The following is a 17,539-nucleotide window of genomic DNA, read 5'->3' as shown; positions in this document are numbered from 1 at the left end:
CTTCAAATCTTTGAAAAAGCCATGAAAAAGGAGGAAACTTGGAGCATTACATTAGTCAGATGATGAAATGTTAGGTGCCCGGGACAGCACTGCCTATTAGAACTCAATGAGTGTCAATTTCTTCCCGATTTGCTTTTGGTGTTTGTGCATATTTCTGTCCTCCTGATACCTTACCTCTTTTTCTTCATTTTTTTCACCAGGAGCTCAATTCTTTCATCAGTAGATTTTGAGATGTATGCAGATGTAAGGTGTTTCAACCAATTCTATTTATTACAGAAAAAAGCAAGTATATTTACTAGCTTCGTTTAAAAAGTTTAAATACTGTAGGGTCACTTTTCTTATTAATAATGGTCTTCCTTCTCTAGGTCGTTGTTCGTTTGTTTTTTTTTAAATGCTGCTGGTTTGCAAAGTTGAGTAGCATGTTGAAGCCAGAATAGTGTGAAGTAACGTAGTGGTGGCCCAGTACATGACAACGATCCTAATTCTAGTTGTTAATAATTTTCTTGTAGAGTGCTTTGTGCCTGTAAAATGCTGTCCTTTCCCTTTCCTTAATCATTTTTCATATATTCCTGAGAGATAGAAATGGTTGATTTGATAATTTCCTTACACTGATGAGAAATCAAAGAATCAGTGTTTATGGAATGGCCCCAGGTCACATGGCTAATTTGTCACAGAGTGTTAGAGAAGCACATTTCATTGCCACCAAATATTTTTCTCTTATGAAAAAAAGGAATGGCAGTGTGCTTAGCATGGAACTTGACATGTAAGATATGCTTAGTAATTAAATTTTCCTCCCTCAGTGGATAGTAGTTTTTATTCATGAATGTCATGGATTTTTTTTTTTTTTTTGGCAATTCTTCATATTCATTCTGAAACAAATCCCTCACAATTCTTACTAACACTACGGTGCTATCAATCCTGCCTGAATATGAGAATCACCTAAGGAGTTTAAAAAACCATCTGGTCTCCAAGGGTTCTGGGCATTGGTGAGTTTGAAATGGTCTGTAGATAATTCCCATGAGCAGCTCAAGATGACCATCACAGGGTCAAAAGAACAATTGAAATGAAATCTTTAAGTCATTTCCCACTCAGATGTCCTCTACTTCAGGAAGTCCATTTAGGGTCTCTGTGGTTCTAGCGGATGGTGTGTGCCTGCATGCGTGTATGTGCGTGTGTGCGTGTGTGCATGTGTGTGTGTGCGCGTGTGTGCATGCATGTGTGTGCGTGTGTATGTGAGTGTATGCACATGTGTTTCCCAAGTAAAGAAGGCTTTTTCCAGTGGAAGGTTGTCATGATTGAGAAGCTGGTCTTTATTGGGTATTTTAAGTTTGCTTCTCCACTTAAACTAACCCTAAATTTTCTGGATAAAATGCTCTGATTCATCAATTCCTTCATCTAGTGAATGTTAAGACTTATCTTTAAGATTGATCTGAGGATTAAAAGACATTTGTTATAGGCTGAATTGTGTCCCACGTAAAAGGTCAAAGTCCTAACCCTCCATAACCTCAAAATATGACCTTATTTGGAGATTACGTAATCAAGTTAAGACGAGGCCATCGGGGGCCCTAATCCAATATGACTTATATAAAGTTTATATAATCCAATGTGTCCTATAAAAAGGGGGAGTTTGGACACAGAAACAGCCATGCATGAGGGGAAGATGATGTGAAGAGAGGGAGAAGATGGTCATCTACACTCTGAGGACGGAGGTGGGAGCAGATTCTCCCTCACAGTCTCAGGAAGACCCAACCCTGAGACACCTTGATCTGGGGCATCCAGTCTCCAGAGCTGTGAGAATAAAATTCAGTTATTTCAGCTACCTGGGCTGTGGTGCTTTGTTACGACAAAGCAAACTAATTATGCAAACTAATATGACATTATCTAGCATACTTAACACGGCGCCCAGCACATAGTAAAAGCTCAAAAAACCACACCAAACAAACCCTACAGTAAAGGAAATAAAAAGCAGAACATACGACCAATGCTACTAAAAACAAATAATAGATTAATTGAGAAGGTCATAAATCATGATTTCCATGGGAACTCATAAAATCCATAGAAACAATATATGTGTTGAACATTTTATTCCATTTTAAATCCTATAAGTCATTAGCTCATCCCTTGATACAGAGCCGAAGCCACGTTTTTAAAGCATGGATCTAATAGTTGACCACTTTGGCTCCTTTTCCCCCTTTAACTACACTCATATATGTTGTTTGTGATATCCAATGATTTTCCTTTAAAGTGGAATGAGAAATTACAGAGTTTTGGGGAAAAAAATCTGAGCTTTTCCTTTGGATGTCCCAATTTACAGTGGATTTATTTTTTCACTTGCTTTTCCAAATTGGGGCTTTAGGAAACATTCACTAATTTTTCATGCAAATGACTGTTTTTGTGGTTCTAGTTCTTTGGGTTGTTGCAATCTTATCAATTATATAATTAGAATAAGAAAGACAATGGACATAAACAGATGGAGAACGGAAACAGCTGACCACATAGACCGCAGCTAAGTTGGTGTGAGTTGGAGGCAGGACAGAGGGACAAGGTGGATGGGTGGTAGGCGTGTGGCCCTTCCTTGGTGCGTGGGGAGTAAGTGAAGGGTGGAGGTGTAGCAGCTGCTAGGTTAGCAGGCAGGTGAATGAGAGAGTCACTGACTTGGTTATTACTAGGTTATCCATGCAAACTGGCATATTTCAGGTGTTTCACTTGCACTTGGGGTTGTGTTGGTGTATCTGTGCATTTTTTCAGGCATTAACTTCTTCCTTTAGTGGATATTTTATCTGTTGGGTATTTAAAAATTACTTTTCTTATGAACGTGAATGAGTTTTTAAGAAACACCTCACATATGTAAATCTTCATTCTATTTGACATTAGTTCATTCCAGAGTTTTGTGGTTACTTTGTCTTTTTGTGCAGAAATACCTGTTTTCTTTGTTAACTTCCACCATTTTCGGTGGATCTAAAACTGAGGAATGTCCCTCTTCTCGAATTTGTTGGGCACATAAGTTACTCTTTCTATAATACTTGTGATTATCCTCATGCTAGTTTGGATGATGTAGTCAACATATGTATTAATTATTCACGTGTGCACAACGCATGCCTATGTGTACATGTATATATATGTATACACATTAGAAATAGAAATAATATTGCAAACATCCTGACATGTAATAGACATTAAAGAAATCATTTTCTTTGTTGAATTTAGTGTCACATTGGTTGAAGCAAAAAGGTTGTAACTATCTTCGTTACAAGTCATTTTCAACATTAAAAAATATTCAATTTTTCACTTATCGCTCTATATTTTAGAATTATTATTGTTAATTCCCTCTAAAACAGCAGATAAATGAAATAAAAATTTTGGTGGGAACCTCATTAGTAATATTTTGCATATATCATTTAATTTGGAAAAATGCATATGATTTTATAGAAGCCATTCTATTGAGAAACATGTTGTAACTCTCAGTATTCATCATCTTATTATGAATCTACTAATATGTACACACATGTTTATACATAAATGTCCATTTATAACTTTATTCTAATATACATGCATGTGCATATATATCTCTATACAAATACTTCCCATATACATACATATTTGACCATGTATGCATATATTAATAAATAGCACAAATGGCACGAATTCAAATATTTTCCCTTGAGTTATAGCTGAAACAAAGAAAAAAGTGTGCATGCGTCTTGTAACTGATTGTTTTATCAAACTCTATGCTTATTTAGGTATTTTTAAGTTTTTAAAAAAATCTATTTTAGAGAGAGAGCGGCAGAAGGAGAGAGAGAGGCAGACTCCCCACTGAGCAGGGAGCCTGATGAGGGGCTTGATCCCAGGACCCTGAGAGCATGACCTGAGCTGAAGGCAGACAATCAACCGACTGAATCACCCAGGTGCCCCTATGCTTATTGAGTTTTTAGCAGCTTTTTGTTTTTTAGATGTTGAGCTTATAACTTCAAAATTACATTCTATTGTTTATTTCCCTTATTTCTTATCACATTAGGAGGAATATACACAAGAAGATTGGGAAGTGTGGCATTATGGAAAACATTTACTTTAAAGAACATCATGAGGGGCACCCGGGTGGCTCAGCTGGTTGAGCGTCTGCCTTCCGCTCAGGTCATGATCTCAGGGTCCTGGGATTGAGCCCTGCTTCCGGCTCCCTGCTCAGCAGGAAGTCTGCTTCTCCCTCTCCCTCTGTTCCTCCCCTTACTCATGCTCTCTCTCTCTCTCTCTCTCTCTCAAATAAATAAATCTAAAAAAAAAAAAAGAAAATAAAGAACAGGGTTTGTGTACATCTTTGATTTAAACTTAGGTTTGCATTTATATTAAGACTGCAGGATGAAACAACAATTTAATCTTCATGTAAATTCTCAGTTTGGGAATCATCACAAAATGCCACAATTGTTATTACTATTTTACCTGCTTGAGTTTCCCCCCCTATTTGCTTTGGTTTAGATTAACATTTTATTGTCATTTTAAATGGCCTGTTCTAGACATGAATACAATTCTATGTAATCAGTGTTCTCTATTATGCAAAAAGTTGTCTACAAATTGGATGTATAACTATATTTTTTAAAACATTTTTTCTATTAATCTGTATCTAGGTCTACTTGAAATGCTCAGTATCTTTCCCCACATCATTTGAAGTGTCTTTCGTAATTCTAAGATGTAAGTTTACCCTTAGAGAATTGATTTCTTTTTCTTTTTATGATTTTACTTTGCAAGTAAGTTAATCCTCAATGGTACTTTAGTTTAAAATCTAATTATATAATTAAATATCTGTATTATTAAGTGATTCATAGTGACGTACAAAGAGCATCCTTCGTAATCAATTCTACATTGAGTATCAGAGTTTGGGGCTATTGTGTAAGTAAGGGGAAGAGGTTCTTGATTTATACTCTATTGATTTTGACTGGATTTATGTTGAAGAAATTTTTATTCATATATTTGGCCACTATAGGCTCCTCCAGTGGCTTTTTTCTACCCCTTTTCTGTCTTTTTTCTGTATGCATTTACCACTTAGATATACATGCATTTTTTCCCCAAATAATATCTTTAAATATGCCCTTATGTATCACTCTTGGTCCCTCTCAATAGTCTATTTTTTTTATTTGCTTGTAACTGTGAATAATAATGCAGTTATTTCCCTCTCTGCTTGTATCCACCATCTACCAACCCCTAACATCTCCCCTTACTTCCCTAATATCTACTTTACCATCTATCCTCTGTCACCCAGTTAACTTATACAGTGCTCTCTGTGATGGAAGTTAATTTTTATTTATTTTTTCTCTTTCAGTTTTTGATAGTTGCATTGTATCTGTCTTGTCGGAGAATGAAACACTCAAATACTCTCCCCTGTAATGAAAATCATCATTTAATCTCCGTACAACAGGTAATTGCAGTGACTACTCACTGTGAGTCCTCATCTGATTACAGATCTTCCCTTGTGTTGCTTCCAGCCCATCCTCTAGAAGATTACACACAGGAAGCTCATGGAAATAGTAGTTTTTGAGTTTGTGTGTGTTCATGACAGTTTCTCTACCTCTTTTATATGTGAAGTCCATTTGACTGGACTAAACTCTGGCTCCTAAATTCTTTTCTTGGGTTTGTTGATGATCTTACTCCATTGCATTCTGTCATTAAGTGTTTCTGTTGAAAAGTCTGATTAAAATTTTATTTTTCCTCTTACAGATGAGTTTGATGTCCTGAGGATTTCTTTTTCATTAAAACAAAGTAGTTTTACTGGAATATTGTTCTGTGATATCCCTTGTGGCTTGATTTTCCCAGGTCCACGAGAATGCTCTTTTAATATGTAGTTTTGACCTGAAAATAACCCTTTAGGAACAATTGATCTTATTTCTTCTGTTCCATTGCTTTGGTTTCCTTTACTGACTCCCCTTGCAAGTGTGTTGTACCTTCTTTGCTTCTATTCTATAGCTGTCACTTCCTGTCAACTTAAAAAATAACCTTAACTTCTTTAGACCATAGCTTTTCCCCTTATCTTCCAAATTTTAATGCATATCAGATATGTTTATTTATTCTTGTGTTATTTCTATTTTAGCCTTTATATCTGAAGAAATCCTATTTTATTCTTTCCTCATGCTCTACTTTTCTTCTCAAACACTTTTCCCCCAATCATCTCATTTTTGTTTTTTCTAAATATCATTAATGACATTTTTATAGATTCTGTTTTAAAAATGTCTTTTAGTTCATTTAGATACATGAAGTTAGTATTTTCATCTATTTGTGGGTGTGACTTTATAGTGTGTTATAGGGATTTTCTTCTACTCCCTTTTCTATATTTTTGCATCATTAAGTTGCTGAAAGTGAATTATGTCATTTTAAGAGGGAGTGGTGGGTCAAAGATGCCTTGTCTAGCTTCATAGTGCTGGAGCTCCCTCTTCTTCTTTGTTTTTGTGAGGTGACAAGAGTATGTAACCATTTTGGGTTGCTTCCATTTTTTAGCTGTTGGGAATAATGCTGTTATGCACATGGGTGTACAAATATCTGTTTAAGATCCTGCTTGCAATTCTTTTGGGTTAAGTACCCAGAAATGGAATTGCTGGAGCTTATGGTTTGACTGAATGGGTAAACAAAATGTGGTGTATACATACAAAGTGTTATTATTTAGCCTTAAAAAAGGAAGGAAATTCTGACACCTGATAACACAGTGAATGGACCTTGAGGACATTAGGCTACTTGAAAGAAGCCAGCCACAGAAGAACAAATACTGTACGATTCCATTCTTGTGAGTTATGTAAAGTAGTCAAATTCATAGACAGAGAAAGAATAATGGCAGGTGTCAGGGGCTGGGGGAGGGAGGGACATAAGTTCATATTTAATGGGGACAGAGCCAGTTTTGCAAGATGAAAAATGTTCTGTGAATGGATGGTGGTGATGGTTGTACAGCAACGTGAAAGTACTTACTGCAACTGAACTGCATTTTAAAAAAATGGTGAAAATGGTAAATTTTAGGTACATTTTACAACTTACAAAAATAAATGTAGAAAGTGTGGTGGCATATATTCTGAAATCTGCCCCTTCTGACTTCAACTTTCTTTCATTTGACTTGCTGCTTTGTACTGTCTTTGTTCTGCTAAGTTTGGATTCCACACTCAGGAATGTCTTCACAGAGCAGGCTTTTCTCCCATGAAATAGAGTCTGCAAAGCCCACTCTTGGTCCCCTCTGCTGTTCTTGGTGGACCGATGACTTTGCCCTCCTCCACTTCCCACTGCAGCGCCTGACCGCACCGTTGAGGACGCTGTTGTGATTTGCCCCACCTGCTGCTACTTATGGTTTCACTGGAGTACCTTGTTACCCAATTTTAATGTACATGTTATCTTGGATTTTATTATCCTGGTACTTGTCTGCATTTGCATGGTGATTTGGGGAGATTGAGAAATATTCCATGACTATTATCTTCTGAGAATTCCTAACTAAGCTTTTGATTTCTTTTATTTCTCATTTTTTTCCTTCCTTTCACTTTCTTCCATTCTATTCTCTTTCTTAAAACAAAACAGAACAGATACAACACTTACAAATCAGAGAAACAAATCCTAACGTAATGTATTGATAACATGGGTTTTTTCTCAAAGCTCTCCTTAGAGGATCCGCGCTAGACGTGTTTAATCGCTAACACTTTCTTTATTCTAGAATAAAAACATCTGATGTTTGAGACGATGATATTCAATTATCAGATATAAATGAATTTTTAAAATTAGATTTGGTCAGGAAAGCTGATCAATGCACATCTTTCCTTCATTAGTATGAGTTAAAACAATATTTTAAGATGTCTCTATTTAATTAGAAAAAATCGCTTCAATGTTCCAATTGAGATTTTACTGTATGTTTTTCTGATGATAGTGAACAGCTCTTCTATACTGTTGACGCATAGTTAAATTTAAAACTCCATTCCTCTGTCATTTATAGTCTTGCCTCCTTCACTGGACTCTGCTCAGCCCCCATCCATGTTCAGAACTCTTCCCCCCTCCCTCCGCACTCTCATGTTGCATGCCACGGTCACTGGCTCACTTAGGTGCACAAGACAGTTTTGTTTTGTTTTAGAAATGAAATCACTTTTTATTTTCCAGTGCTTTTTCTAATAAATGGATGAGGACACTGGCCTGATAAAATGTCAGTTCTCTTACCGAAGAAATTCTAATGATGAAAACCACATTTAACAATTATGGAAGATTTTTGTCTTTTCAGTGTTTCCAGCTGGCTCAACTTTATTCACTGTGAAATCATAATGTAAATTAAATGTCTGTTCCTCTTTGTTTTAGTGGAGTTAATGCTATTCACAATTGTCTTCAGATATTCAGAAATAATAGCACTTTTGCACATCATTTATGGAAGCATTTAATGCAAACTAATGTAGCTATTATCAGTAGCTGTAGGCTACTGACTTCTGTGGATCTTTTAAAAAAAGGACTGGCAAATCTTTCTTATTAATGTAGAAGGACTTAGAGCAAAGTGACAGACATTAAGATTCATAGGATTCCTGCCCCTATTTCGCTGAACCTAGTCCACATCCCATCCAAAAATTAAATTATTTAGACACACGTTAAAGAACAGGCTTCAGGAACAAAAGGGACAGCAAAATGATGTTATTAGCCTAATTGCTCCGTCGTCTGGAGGCAGCTCAGAATTGCTATGAATACAGCCAAGAATATTCAGAAGGACCTTTTCAAAGAATACTCTCTTGCTTTTGATTTTCTCTACTTGAAAACATACACACACACATTTTCTCTTCTCTCTCTCTCTCTCACACATGCAAACCCCTACTTCCCACTGCATTTCAAAACATTCTGAAAGATAGTTGAGTGTCTTCTGTTCTAAAAACAGCTGACTTTTGGGGGAAAATAATGAAGAGGAAAAAAATAGGGAAGGTGTACATAGTGTAAAAGTTTACTAGACAGATCTTACGAAACCAAATATTGCCTGTTTCTTTTTGACACATTTAAATGTCTTTAGCTTCATGGCAAAAAGTCACATAATCAAGATCTATAGTTTTTCTACCAACAAATCAACACTGAATTATCTTGATTATGGTCTTTGGGGTGTTATTGCCTGAGAAAGCCTGCTGTATCTTCTTTGTTTTTACTCCCCTTTTTGGCACCAGGATTTACATCATAAATTCAGGAGTAGCTCTGGACAGTGATTGATGAAGACATCGTTTATGCTGCTATCTTTTTTTTTTTTACCTGTAACGAATATCGTGATGTTGACTAATTAGAGTTCCCTCTCATCCATAAAATCAGGAAATCCATGGAAAATAGCTTATTTTTCTATGTGTTTCACTACATAAATCAATATTTTAAATATTTTTTTCTAAAGTATATTTCTAGGAATAGACCTTTTATTTCACCTAGGAAATGCCTTTTCCTGGTCACCAATAACTTCCTTGATTTTGTACTCAGTCATGAGCAGACGGGGCACCAGTGACCCTCTATCCATACTTGTACTCATTCCCACAAACACAGGGCTTCAGAAGAGGGAAGAAATATCCTATTAAAAACCATGATTATCTATGTGTGGAAGAAGCTGGTGCCCGTGGTAGTTAAAGGAGTCTAGTCAAATCGCGTCTTCTGTCAGCTTCCCAAAGTGGCCAGACTTCCCAATATTAATCATTCCTTTTGGTTCAGGCATAATATTAGTCCACAACGGGGACAAAGAAACCCTGCGTACATAGATACATCTGTAGCGTGTTTCCCAAATATAGGAGACAGTTAGCCCAGCTCATACAGGGCAGATGCTGCTAACAAAAGGTCCAAGGACCATCCAACTCCTCTCAGACTCCCCAGTCTCTGATTCCCTCCCTGTGATGTGGCCTTGGAGTCCCTCTGGGCGGGCTGTGGGTAGTGAGGTCCTGCGAGAATCGCACAGCTCTGTGCCTGCAGTAGACATTGTCTCTAGGAGGACAGAGTCTTGTCCCTGTGTCTTCTACTTCCTTTATAATTTTTATAATTTTATAGTTTTTATAATTAAAAACTGTAAAGCCGTGCAACATTTTTACTTAATTCTTACTAACACTTTATCATTTATTTTCTTGGTCCATAAGTGGCAATAATGTAGGTCTTATGTAGAAGTTGTGACAATTTTTGATGCTTCGACGGTGCCGTCTTGTTGAGAAAGTTTCCTAATTTGGGTCTAAGATAGGAGCACTGAGAACTGCTGGGAGCCTGGTGTCCCATTGGGCCCCAGGGTCCCCGTAGCGTTCTGACCGGCTCTTGGGGGGGCTGGGGGAGAGGCTCGTTCAGGCTGGCTGAGCATAGCCAGAGGTATGTTTCCAGGTGTGACTTGCTTCTTCCTGGCTAGCAAGAACGCGTAGGGAGCGATTTCTGAAGCAAGTACTCCTGTTGGTGTGCTTGGAATCGTGTATTGCTGGAAGCAAGTTAACGGTCCAGGGCAGTGGGAGATTCGTAAAAATCCCTTTTTCTTACTTGAAAGAGATGAAAATGTCCTCTTACCTTGAGGTGAAATTAGTGAATAGTAATATATCACAATTTCCTTTTAAAAGATAGTTTAATGTCTGTACATAACAATTGACAAAACTATTTCCTGTGTGGAAATGAATGATATCTTTACAATGGCTTGATTTGTACACACCTGAACTTACAATGCCCTAATTAAATACGGACTTTTGCCCTAATTAAATACGGGCTTTACAAATCCATACCGGATATTTCAGCTGTTTTTCATAAATTAACTCTATTCAAATAATAACAAAACTTCCTCTCTTTTTAATAGAAAAAATATGTATGCTTTCGGGGAGCTCTGGAAAGTGCCTCCGGCTTGAATATGTTTTGTATTTCCTATCTGTGCGATGGAATCCATAGAAGGATACTGACCCACATGCCACACTGTCTTTCCGCTAAAGGACGTGAGCACTTCTAGTTTGAAACAATACAGGCTACAGAAAGTCATCACGTTAATTTAGAAAGACGAGAACTATCCACTTTTGTTTATGTTCCATTAAACCGCATCGTGCTATTTGTTTGGCTCATTCAGGAGGCCGCCTTGATATTTTTCTTCTTATTTTTTTCAAGGCCGTAGACAGGTACTTCTGTGTGCCGTGATCCTGGGGTCTCCACCTCTGGCCGGTTGCCTGTGGGCTGTAACCTGCTCGTCCTTGGAGACGGCGGGATCAGGCCCCGGCCCGCGCTGTACACACTCAGCCTGTGCTCAGTGCACCCAGTAGCTCTGCGGCCTCGCTCAGCGAGTGCACTGAAGCTAAGAGACCGACGCTTTGTTAAATGTATTTTGATGAAATCATTAAGAGAGGAGTCAGAGGAAGCCTGAATTCCCGCTCTCCGGCAAATCGCTGCTCCGCTGCTCTCCCCAGAGCGCTAGGCCAGGGTGGAAGCGCTTTCTGGCCCCCTAGGCGCACAGACCCTCTTCTGTCCTCCTTTCTGTTTTGTTACCGAGTAGCCATGGGTTTGTGGTGGCAACATCTTCCACGCTCTGGGTTCCGCTTTTGCTTCTCCAAAATGTGCACTCTGGTTGTGCCTATCTCATTAGGCCGTGTAAGAATTCAGGGGCTAATTCATGCCAAGTACTTTTATTTATTTACTCAGCAACTATTTATTGTGTACCTGTTGTATGGAGATGCACTTGGAATACATCAGTGAAGCAAATGTGCATTTTCTCTGGAGAAACGGGATGGGAAGGAAAAGAGAGTAAACAATACATACAAGTATAACAAACATGCAAATTTTCTGGAAAGTCATGAACATTAGGGGGAAGAAAAGGAAAGTAGAACAGACTAGATGGATTGGGAATACTGGGGGGAGCCCATAGCAATTTCAAATGAAGGTGCTGGTTAGAGCTCCTCAGGCTCACATCTGAGCTTAGACTGCAGGGAGGTGAGATCGTTGGCAAAGACAGGTGGGTATTAGCAGGGAGTTGGAGAGATGTGGCTGCCTTTTGGAAGGAGTTTGGGGCGGAGCCAGAAAGAGTTCATGACAGAATGGAGGAAGGAGGGGCACTGTAGGGGGGAGGAAGTGAGGGCATGTTTGGCCTGGGCCCCTGGAAGGGACGGAGTGGCCCACCTGTGCACCTCCTGCCAGGACAGAGACTGTGGGTAGGGCGGGCTTGGGGATGGAGAGAGCCGCTCGGCTTCGGGAACGTGCGGGCGGACTTCACACAGATCCTGAGATGGGGCTAGAATTCAAAACACGGTATAAAATCCATAGTTTGTCTCTGTTACGTAATGATTGGCGTGTAGACGGCTCGCACTGGGCAGCGAGGCTGGGGCCAGTGGGGAAGGTGCCGGCGTCGTCTCTGCGGACACACAGAACCGCTTCCAGAGCTCCTGACCGTCGGAGGGAGGTGCTTGCAGCCCGTCTGCCTGCCTGGCTTCCCCGGGCTTCCCCGGGCTTGCCTGGGACCTCCAGACCATCCACAAAACTAGACAGTGCTCTTTTCCTTCGTGTCAAGTGCTTGCCGCCTGGTGAGCCAAGAACTCACCTTGGCCCTGCTCGGCCTTCAGGCCTGGGGAAGCCGTGACAAGGTCACTGTTGTCTGGGGCCCAGAGTCTGTGGTAGTTGATGGCACAGCCAGCAGACCGCACAACAGCCATCCCACGGGCCTCTCCACCTGCCTGGCTCCCCTTCTTCTGCGTCCCCTTCCCTGTCCATGCCGCTGAGCTGGGTCAGCCACCCCTCCCTCTGTGTCCCCCACCCCGTGGGCCACAGAACTCCGTGTCCCTTGCAGTATTTCTCTGTTTTCTCCCTTCTTCTGCACCCCTGTAGCTGCCACGTCAGCCCTTCTTCTTCTCATCCATATTTGTTACTTATGGAGCGTTCTGGCTGATTTTCCATTTCTGGGCTTTCCTCTTATTCTAGGTCTGCATACCACCAGGCAAGTCTTTCCAAAACCGACAGAAAGATGGAAATTCTCTTTTTAAGTGTTAAGAGCTTGTTTATCCTCTCATTATTCTGTTAGGTAAATAGTTTTTTGAGAGCCCACCAGGGACCAGGTATTAGGGTGGAATTTGTGTGGGGTGGACGGGCTTCGGATGGTATCTGGCAACAGTGTAAAAACAGTCTGGAAAGAAATGACGCAGAGCCCACTAGGAAGGAGTCTTGTAGAAGCAGATGGAAGAGATGGGCCGTTTATTTCCGAGTGTTGGAGGGCCTGACAGACTGTCCCTCGTTGGTGGCATTTCCAGATGTGCCTGTCCCGGCTGGTGCTGGGTTTGCTCTCTCCCAGGTGTGTTCCCTCCTGTCCAACCCCTTCCTCTCCCTCCAGCTTCCGCTCCTTGGGGGCACTTCCCTTTTCCCACCTTGCAGCCTCTCCTGTCCTTGGACGCAACTGTCTTTTTTTTTTTTTTTTTTCCCAGTTAAGTTCCTATTGTTCTGAGTATTGGTGCTTTTTTGTCATTAAAAAAGCCCTTAAAACCCCCCTTTTTCTTCTTAACATTCTGAGCACCCGCAGGAGCAAGGGTTGTGCCCCTGTGCCCCTGTGCACCTTTCCCAGCTCTGGGGTGCTTCACCTGGGGCAGCTGCGAGGAAATGCTGGGGGAGGGGGAAGGGGGCTGATCTAAGGTTTTTTTACTATAGTAAAAACTATGTTATTTTATGAAAGTCTGAAGGCAAAAGAAATTTTAATTGAATAAATTCATTATTTCAAATGAAGTAAAAGTATCTTTTACAGTTTTGAGGAAATGTCAATCATCAACAGCCCTTCTGAGCCCTGGGGTGGAGGGGTCCATGCTCGCACACGAATGTGTGGGTTTCTCAGGGAAATGGCTGTGTGTTTGTCCCTTTATTTCACACAGACCAACAGCATCGTGTTGAGGATATCTCTGAAATGTGCACGCATTTCCTGACACGAATATTTCTGGTTTCACGTAACCAAATACTGCTTTAGTAGTTGTTTCCTGCTGCTGCTGCTGCTTTTTTTTAAAATCAAACCTCTTACTGAAAGAATTAGAAATTAGAAATGTGCAGGACTTAAGGGTGCCCCAGAGGTCATCAGTTTTACTGAAGGGCTGAAAAATTATACCTACAAAGAAAACTTATAGAATTTTACATTTTTCTAGAAATTCCAGAATGATTAGACCTTACAGATTTGTTTATATGTTTATTATTTTCAAAACATTCACTTAACAAGCTTTTAATAAAAAGAAACTTTTCTAACAGATCATCTCTATTCATTTTTTTAAAGCCTGTACCAAACTTCATAATTAATGGTGGCAGTTTAGATCTAGTCAATTAAAGTCAGAAATAACACAACAGTGACCATTACCAGCCACCGTGTTTCCTGAAGTTTAAGGAAAATAGAAAAAAAAAAAGAATTATAAAAATCAGAGATGGAGAGATTACAATGTCTTTATCTTCAGGAGATCGGATTGCCATGGACAAATCCAAAATATTTGTAACAAGGATCCCATTCACAATTTCAACAATGTTTCTAGAGCTCTGGTAATAAACCCACTCAATACATGTAAAATCTTTACAGGGAAAACCATGAAGCATTGCTGAATATTTGAATAAATGGAGGTCCAACTCACTTTCATGGCTAGAAAATCCTTTATCTCAAGTATATGAATACTTCCCAAATTAGTCATCCAATTTCACTAAAGTCCAATCAAAAACTAAAGCAGGTTTTTCACAGATCTGCCTTAACTTATCCTGAAATTCGTATGGAAGAGCAGAAGGCCAGGGGTAGCTAGAAAAGTCTGACGAATTACAAGGGTGAGGAATTTGTCCTTCCAAATATCATGATTTATTATAAATCCATAGTAATTAAGGAAGTGTTATGTTATTACAGAAATAGATGCATAAAGAAGTGAGTAGAACGAAGAGCTCAGAGTCAGGCTGTATTGGTTTCCCAAGACCGCTGCAACACAGCAGCACAGACGAGGTGGGTTAAACAAAGAAATGTGTTCTCTCACGGGTCTGGGCTCTAGAAGTCCACGATCAAGGTGTCTGCAGGCCTGTGCTTTCTCTCAAGGCTCTGGGGATGAGTACGCCTCGCCTCCCCTAGCTTCTGGTGTCGCCCGCAATCCTGGGGTCCTTGGCTTGCAGGTGTATCTCTCTAACCTTGGCTTCATCATCGCATGACCTTCCCCCATGTGTCTCTGTGACCACATGTCCCTCTTCTTGGATTAGGTTGCACCCTAATCCAGTATGATACCATCTTAATGTGGTGATACCCGTAAAGACCCTATTTCCAGACAAGTCACACACAGCTTCGGGGATTAGGAGTGGGACATATTTGGGGGGCGACACACAATTCAGCCTACAACACAGACCAGCTCATACACAGAATGTTGATACTACAAAGGTCACATGACACAACCAAGCAGAAAGACCGCCATATGCAATAGAATAAATGCTGCTGGAAAAGTCAGCTGCTTATGTGCCTCGAGAAAATGAGGATCCGTTACCTGGAAAACAAGTCTGTGTAAATAGAAAGTAGGATGCCTTGGGGCATCTGTGGTCATTTGTTTGTGGCTTGGCTCTGAGGATATTATCCACGCTTCTGGAACTCGGGTTTCCTAGTCTCAGACGAGGACCGCAGCACCAGTGCCCCTGTGGTTTTGGGAGGGTGGTGTTGGACACCCCAAGAAACAGTGTGTTTAGTGCTTGCGGCCGCCCAGGCCCACAGCCCGGGTGAGCTTTCCAACCTTTTCCAATGTCCATGTTTCCAGCTCCAACTGTGATACTAAGCAGAGACCGTAACTTACAGAGTGGTTTTGGTTTAACGGGTAGATTTCCAAAAGCTTTTCTTAGTAAGGAAAACGTTTCTTGCGTTGTATGAAAGGAGAGAAGGTGAGCAGTCCCCTTGGCAAGGATGGAAGGGGTCACTGGGCCGGACAATGTGCACACGGGCAAGGCACTGCTGCATGCCTGGTGGTGCCCGAGCACTGTGTTTGCTTCTGTAAGAGTGTGTGGGGACAGACGGGAACTTCATGTGTGGTGAGCACAGGGGACAGTCCAGGGAAACGGAATCGCTATGTCGTAGGCCAGAAACTAATGTAACAGTGTGTGTCAACTCTCCCCTTACCCCCCTGCCCCAGAAAAAACTTTCCTTCCTGTTTGTATGGGTGAATCACTTTCTGAAAGTCTCACAGGCCTCAAATAGTATTTAGTTATCATCGAACTCATACCTGCAACGTTTCAAGAGACCAGTCTCCTTTACTTTGATGGTTCCCCATGTTTGGATTTTAGTATTGGAAAATTTGCCTGCAGTATTCCTTTTTGCCTTCAAATGCGGGCTGACCACCCAATAAATTAAACTACACACACCAGAAACCAAGCCAACCAAACCAAAGAAACCAAAAAAGGTTATTCCTAATACAGAAGAGAATACTGCCGTTCAAACTGGCAGAGCTGGACTTACGGTTCCAGATGACAAATTTGATTTTGGTTCTAGACCTAGCTGGATGACTCCTCATTACCAGCTGCCTCTTGTAAAAGCTTCAGATAAATGTTTATTGGTGAATATGTCTGAGTTGTGTTAGCATGCAAATTCCGTTACATACCAGTTTATAAAAGTTCTGTATCACAGATAAAGCCAAGATAAAATATTTTTTTTCTTCCTGTCTTATAGTAGAAAAATGAACTAATACCTCTGAATGGCTTTTATTTAGAGATAAATAGTATACATTTTCTCCTTTAGTTGGAAATTTATAAATAAAGTTAGTGATTGCCACATATGGAATTCTGGTTTCATTACCATAGGATTGTGTTCAGTTTATGTTGCTAGATAAGATAATAGTAAAAGAGTGTAATTGGTATTAAATAATTTAAAAAAAGATCTTTATTGCATTCTTTATTGCAATTAGGTATTTTAAAAAGCCTATGAAGCCATGAGGCTGTACGAAATTGTTTGCTCCTTGCAGATGTGTGTGTGGATAACTTCTGACTTTGACTGATGGAGAACCACACACTGACCACCCATGCTATGCCTCGGGACTGCGGTTTCCTTAGACTGGTCTTTGCATGAGTTTATTTTCACCAAGGAAATAAGTGTCCTCTAGCATGATGGTAACTGACTACTCTTCAGACTTTATTAGGCTTTTCTTTTATAAAACTAGGTCCAAAAATGTAGCTCTAAGCAGCTATCAATGCTAACCACGTCTAGCTTGACCGAAATGCTGAGCTCATAGTCCAAACTTATGGGGAAATAAAATTTTAGAAGCTCCTTGTGCAGACCTTGCCAGATTGTGACTTTGGTCATTAGTAGACACCATATGAAGCACTCAACAGTATTTAACACATGCATATCAAATCTTTATGAAATGATTTTTGAAATTATCCATCTAAAAATTATTTTAAGGCTATTTCTCCTTCTCCACCTTCTCTCATGCATTTATAGAGAAGTTACTACTGTCAGCCCTGGGGGGGGGGGGGTTAATACACTCTATTTCATTTTCCTCCAAGCTCTGTGAGATAGGGGTATTATCATGGTCATTGTCCTGGCCATTGTTGTTGGTATCTTTCGTTTTACAAATGAGAAAACTAAAGATTGAAAGCAGCTAAGTAATTGTTTCAGGATCCCCCAAATGGTAAG

At 40.1% G+C, this 17,539-nt stretch overlaps 1 non-coding gene across 1 annotated transcript; it reads left to right on the top strand.

The window, feature by feature from the left end:
* The first annotated feature begins 15,773 nt into the window (after positions 1–15,773).
* Positions 15,774–15,899, top strand: LOC113247568 (U6atac minor spliceosomal RNA). Its single transcript, XR_003313303.1, has one exon. It is a non-coding gene; the product is annotated as a U6atac minor spliceosomal RNA (small nuclear RNA).
* The last annotated feature ends 1,640 nt before the right edge of the window (positions 15,900–17,539 follow it).

Source organism: Ursus arctos, unplaced genomic scaffold, assembly GCF_023065955.2.
Source record: "Ursus arctos isolate Adak ecotype North America unplaced genomic scaffold, UrsArc2.0 scaffold_8, whole genome shotgun sequence".
Classification (NCBI taxonomy): domain Eukaryota; kingdom Metazoa; phylum Chordata; class Mammalia; order Carnivora; family Ursidae; genus Ursus; species Ursus arctos.
This window is presented reverse-complemented; position numbering and strand designations above follow the sequence as displayed.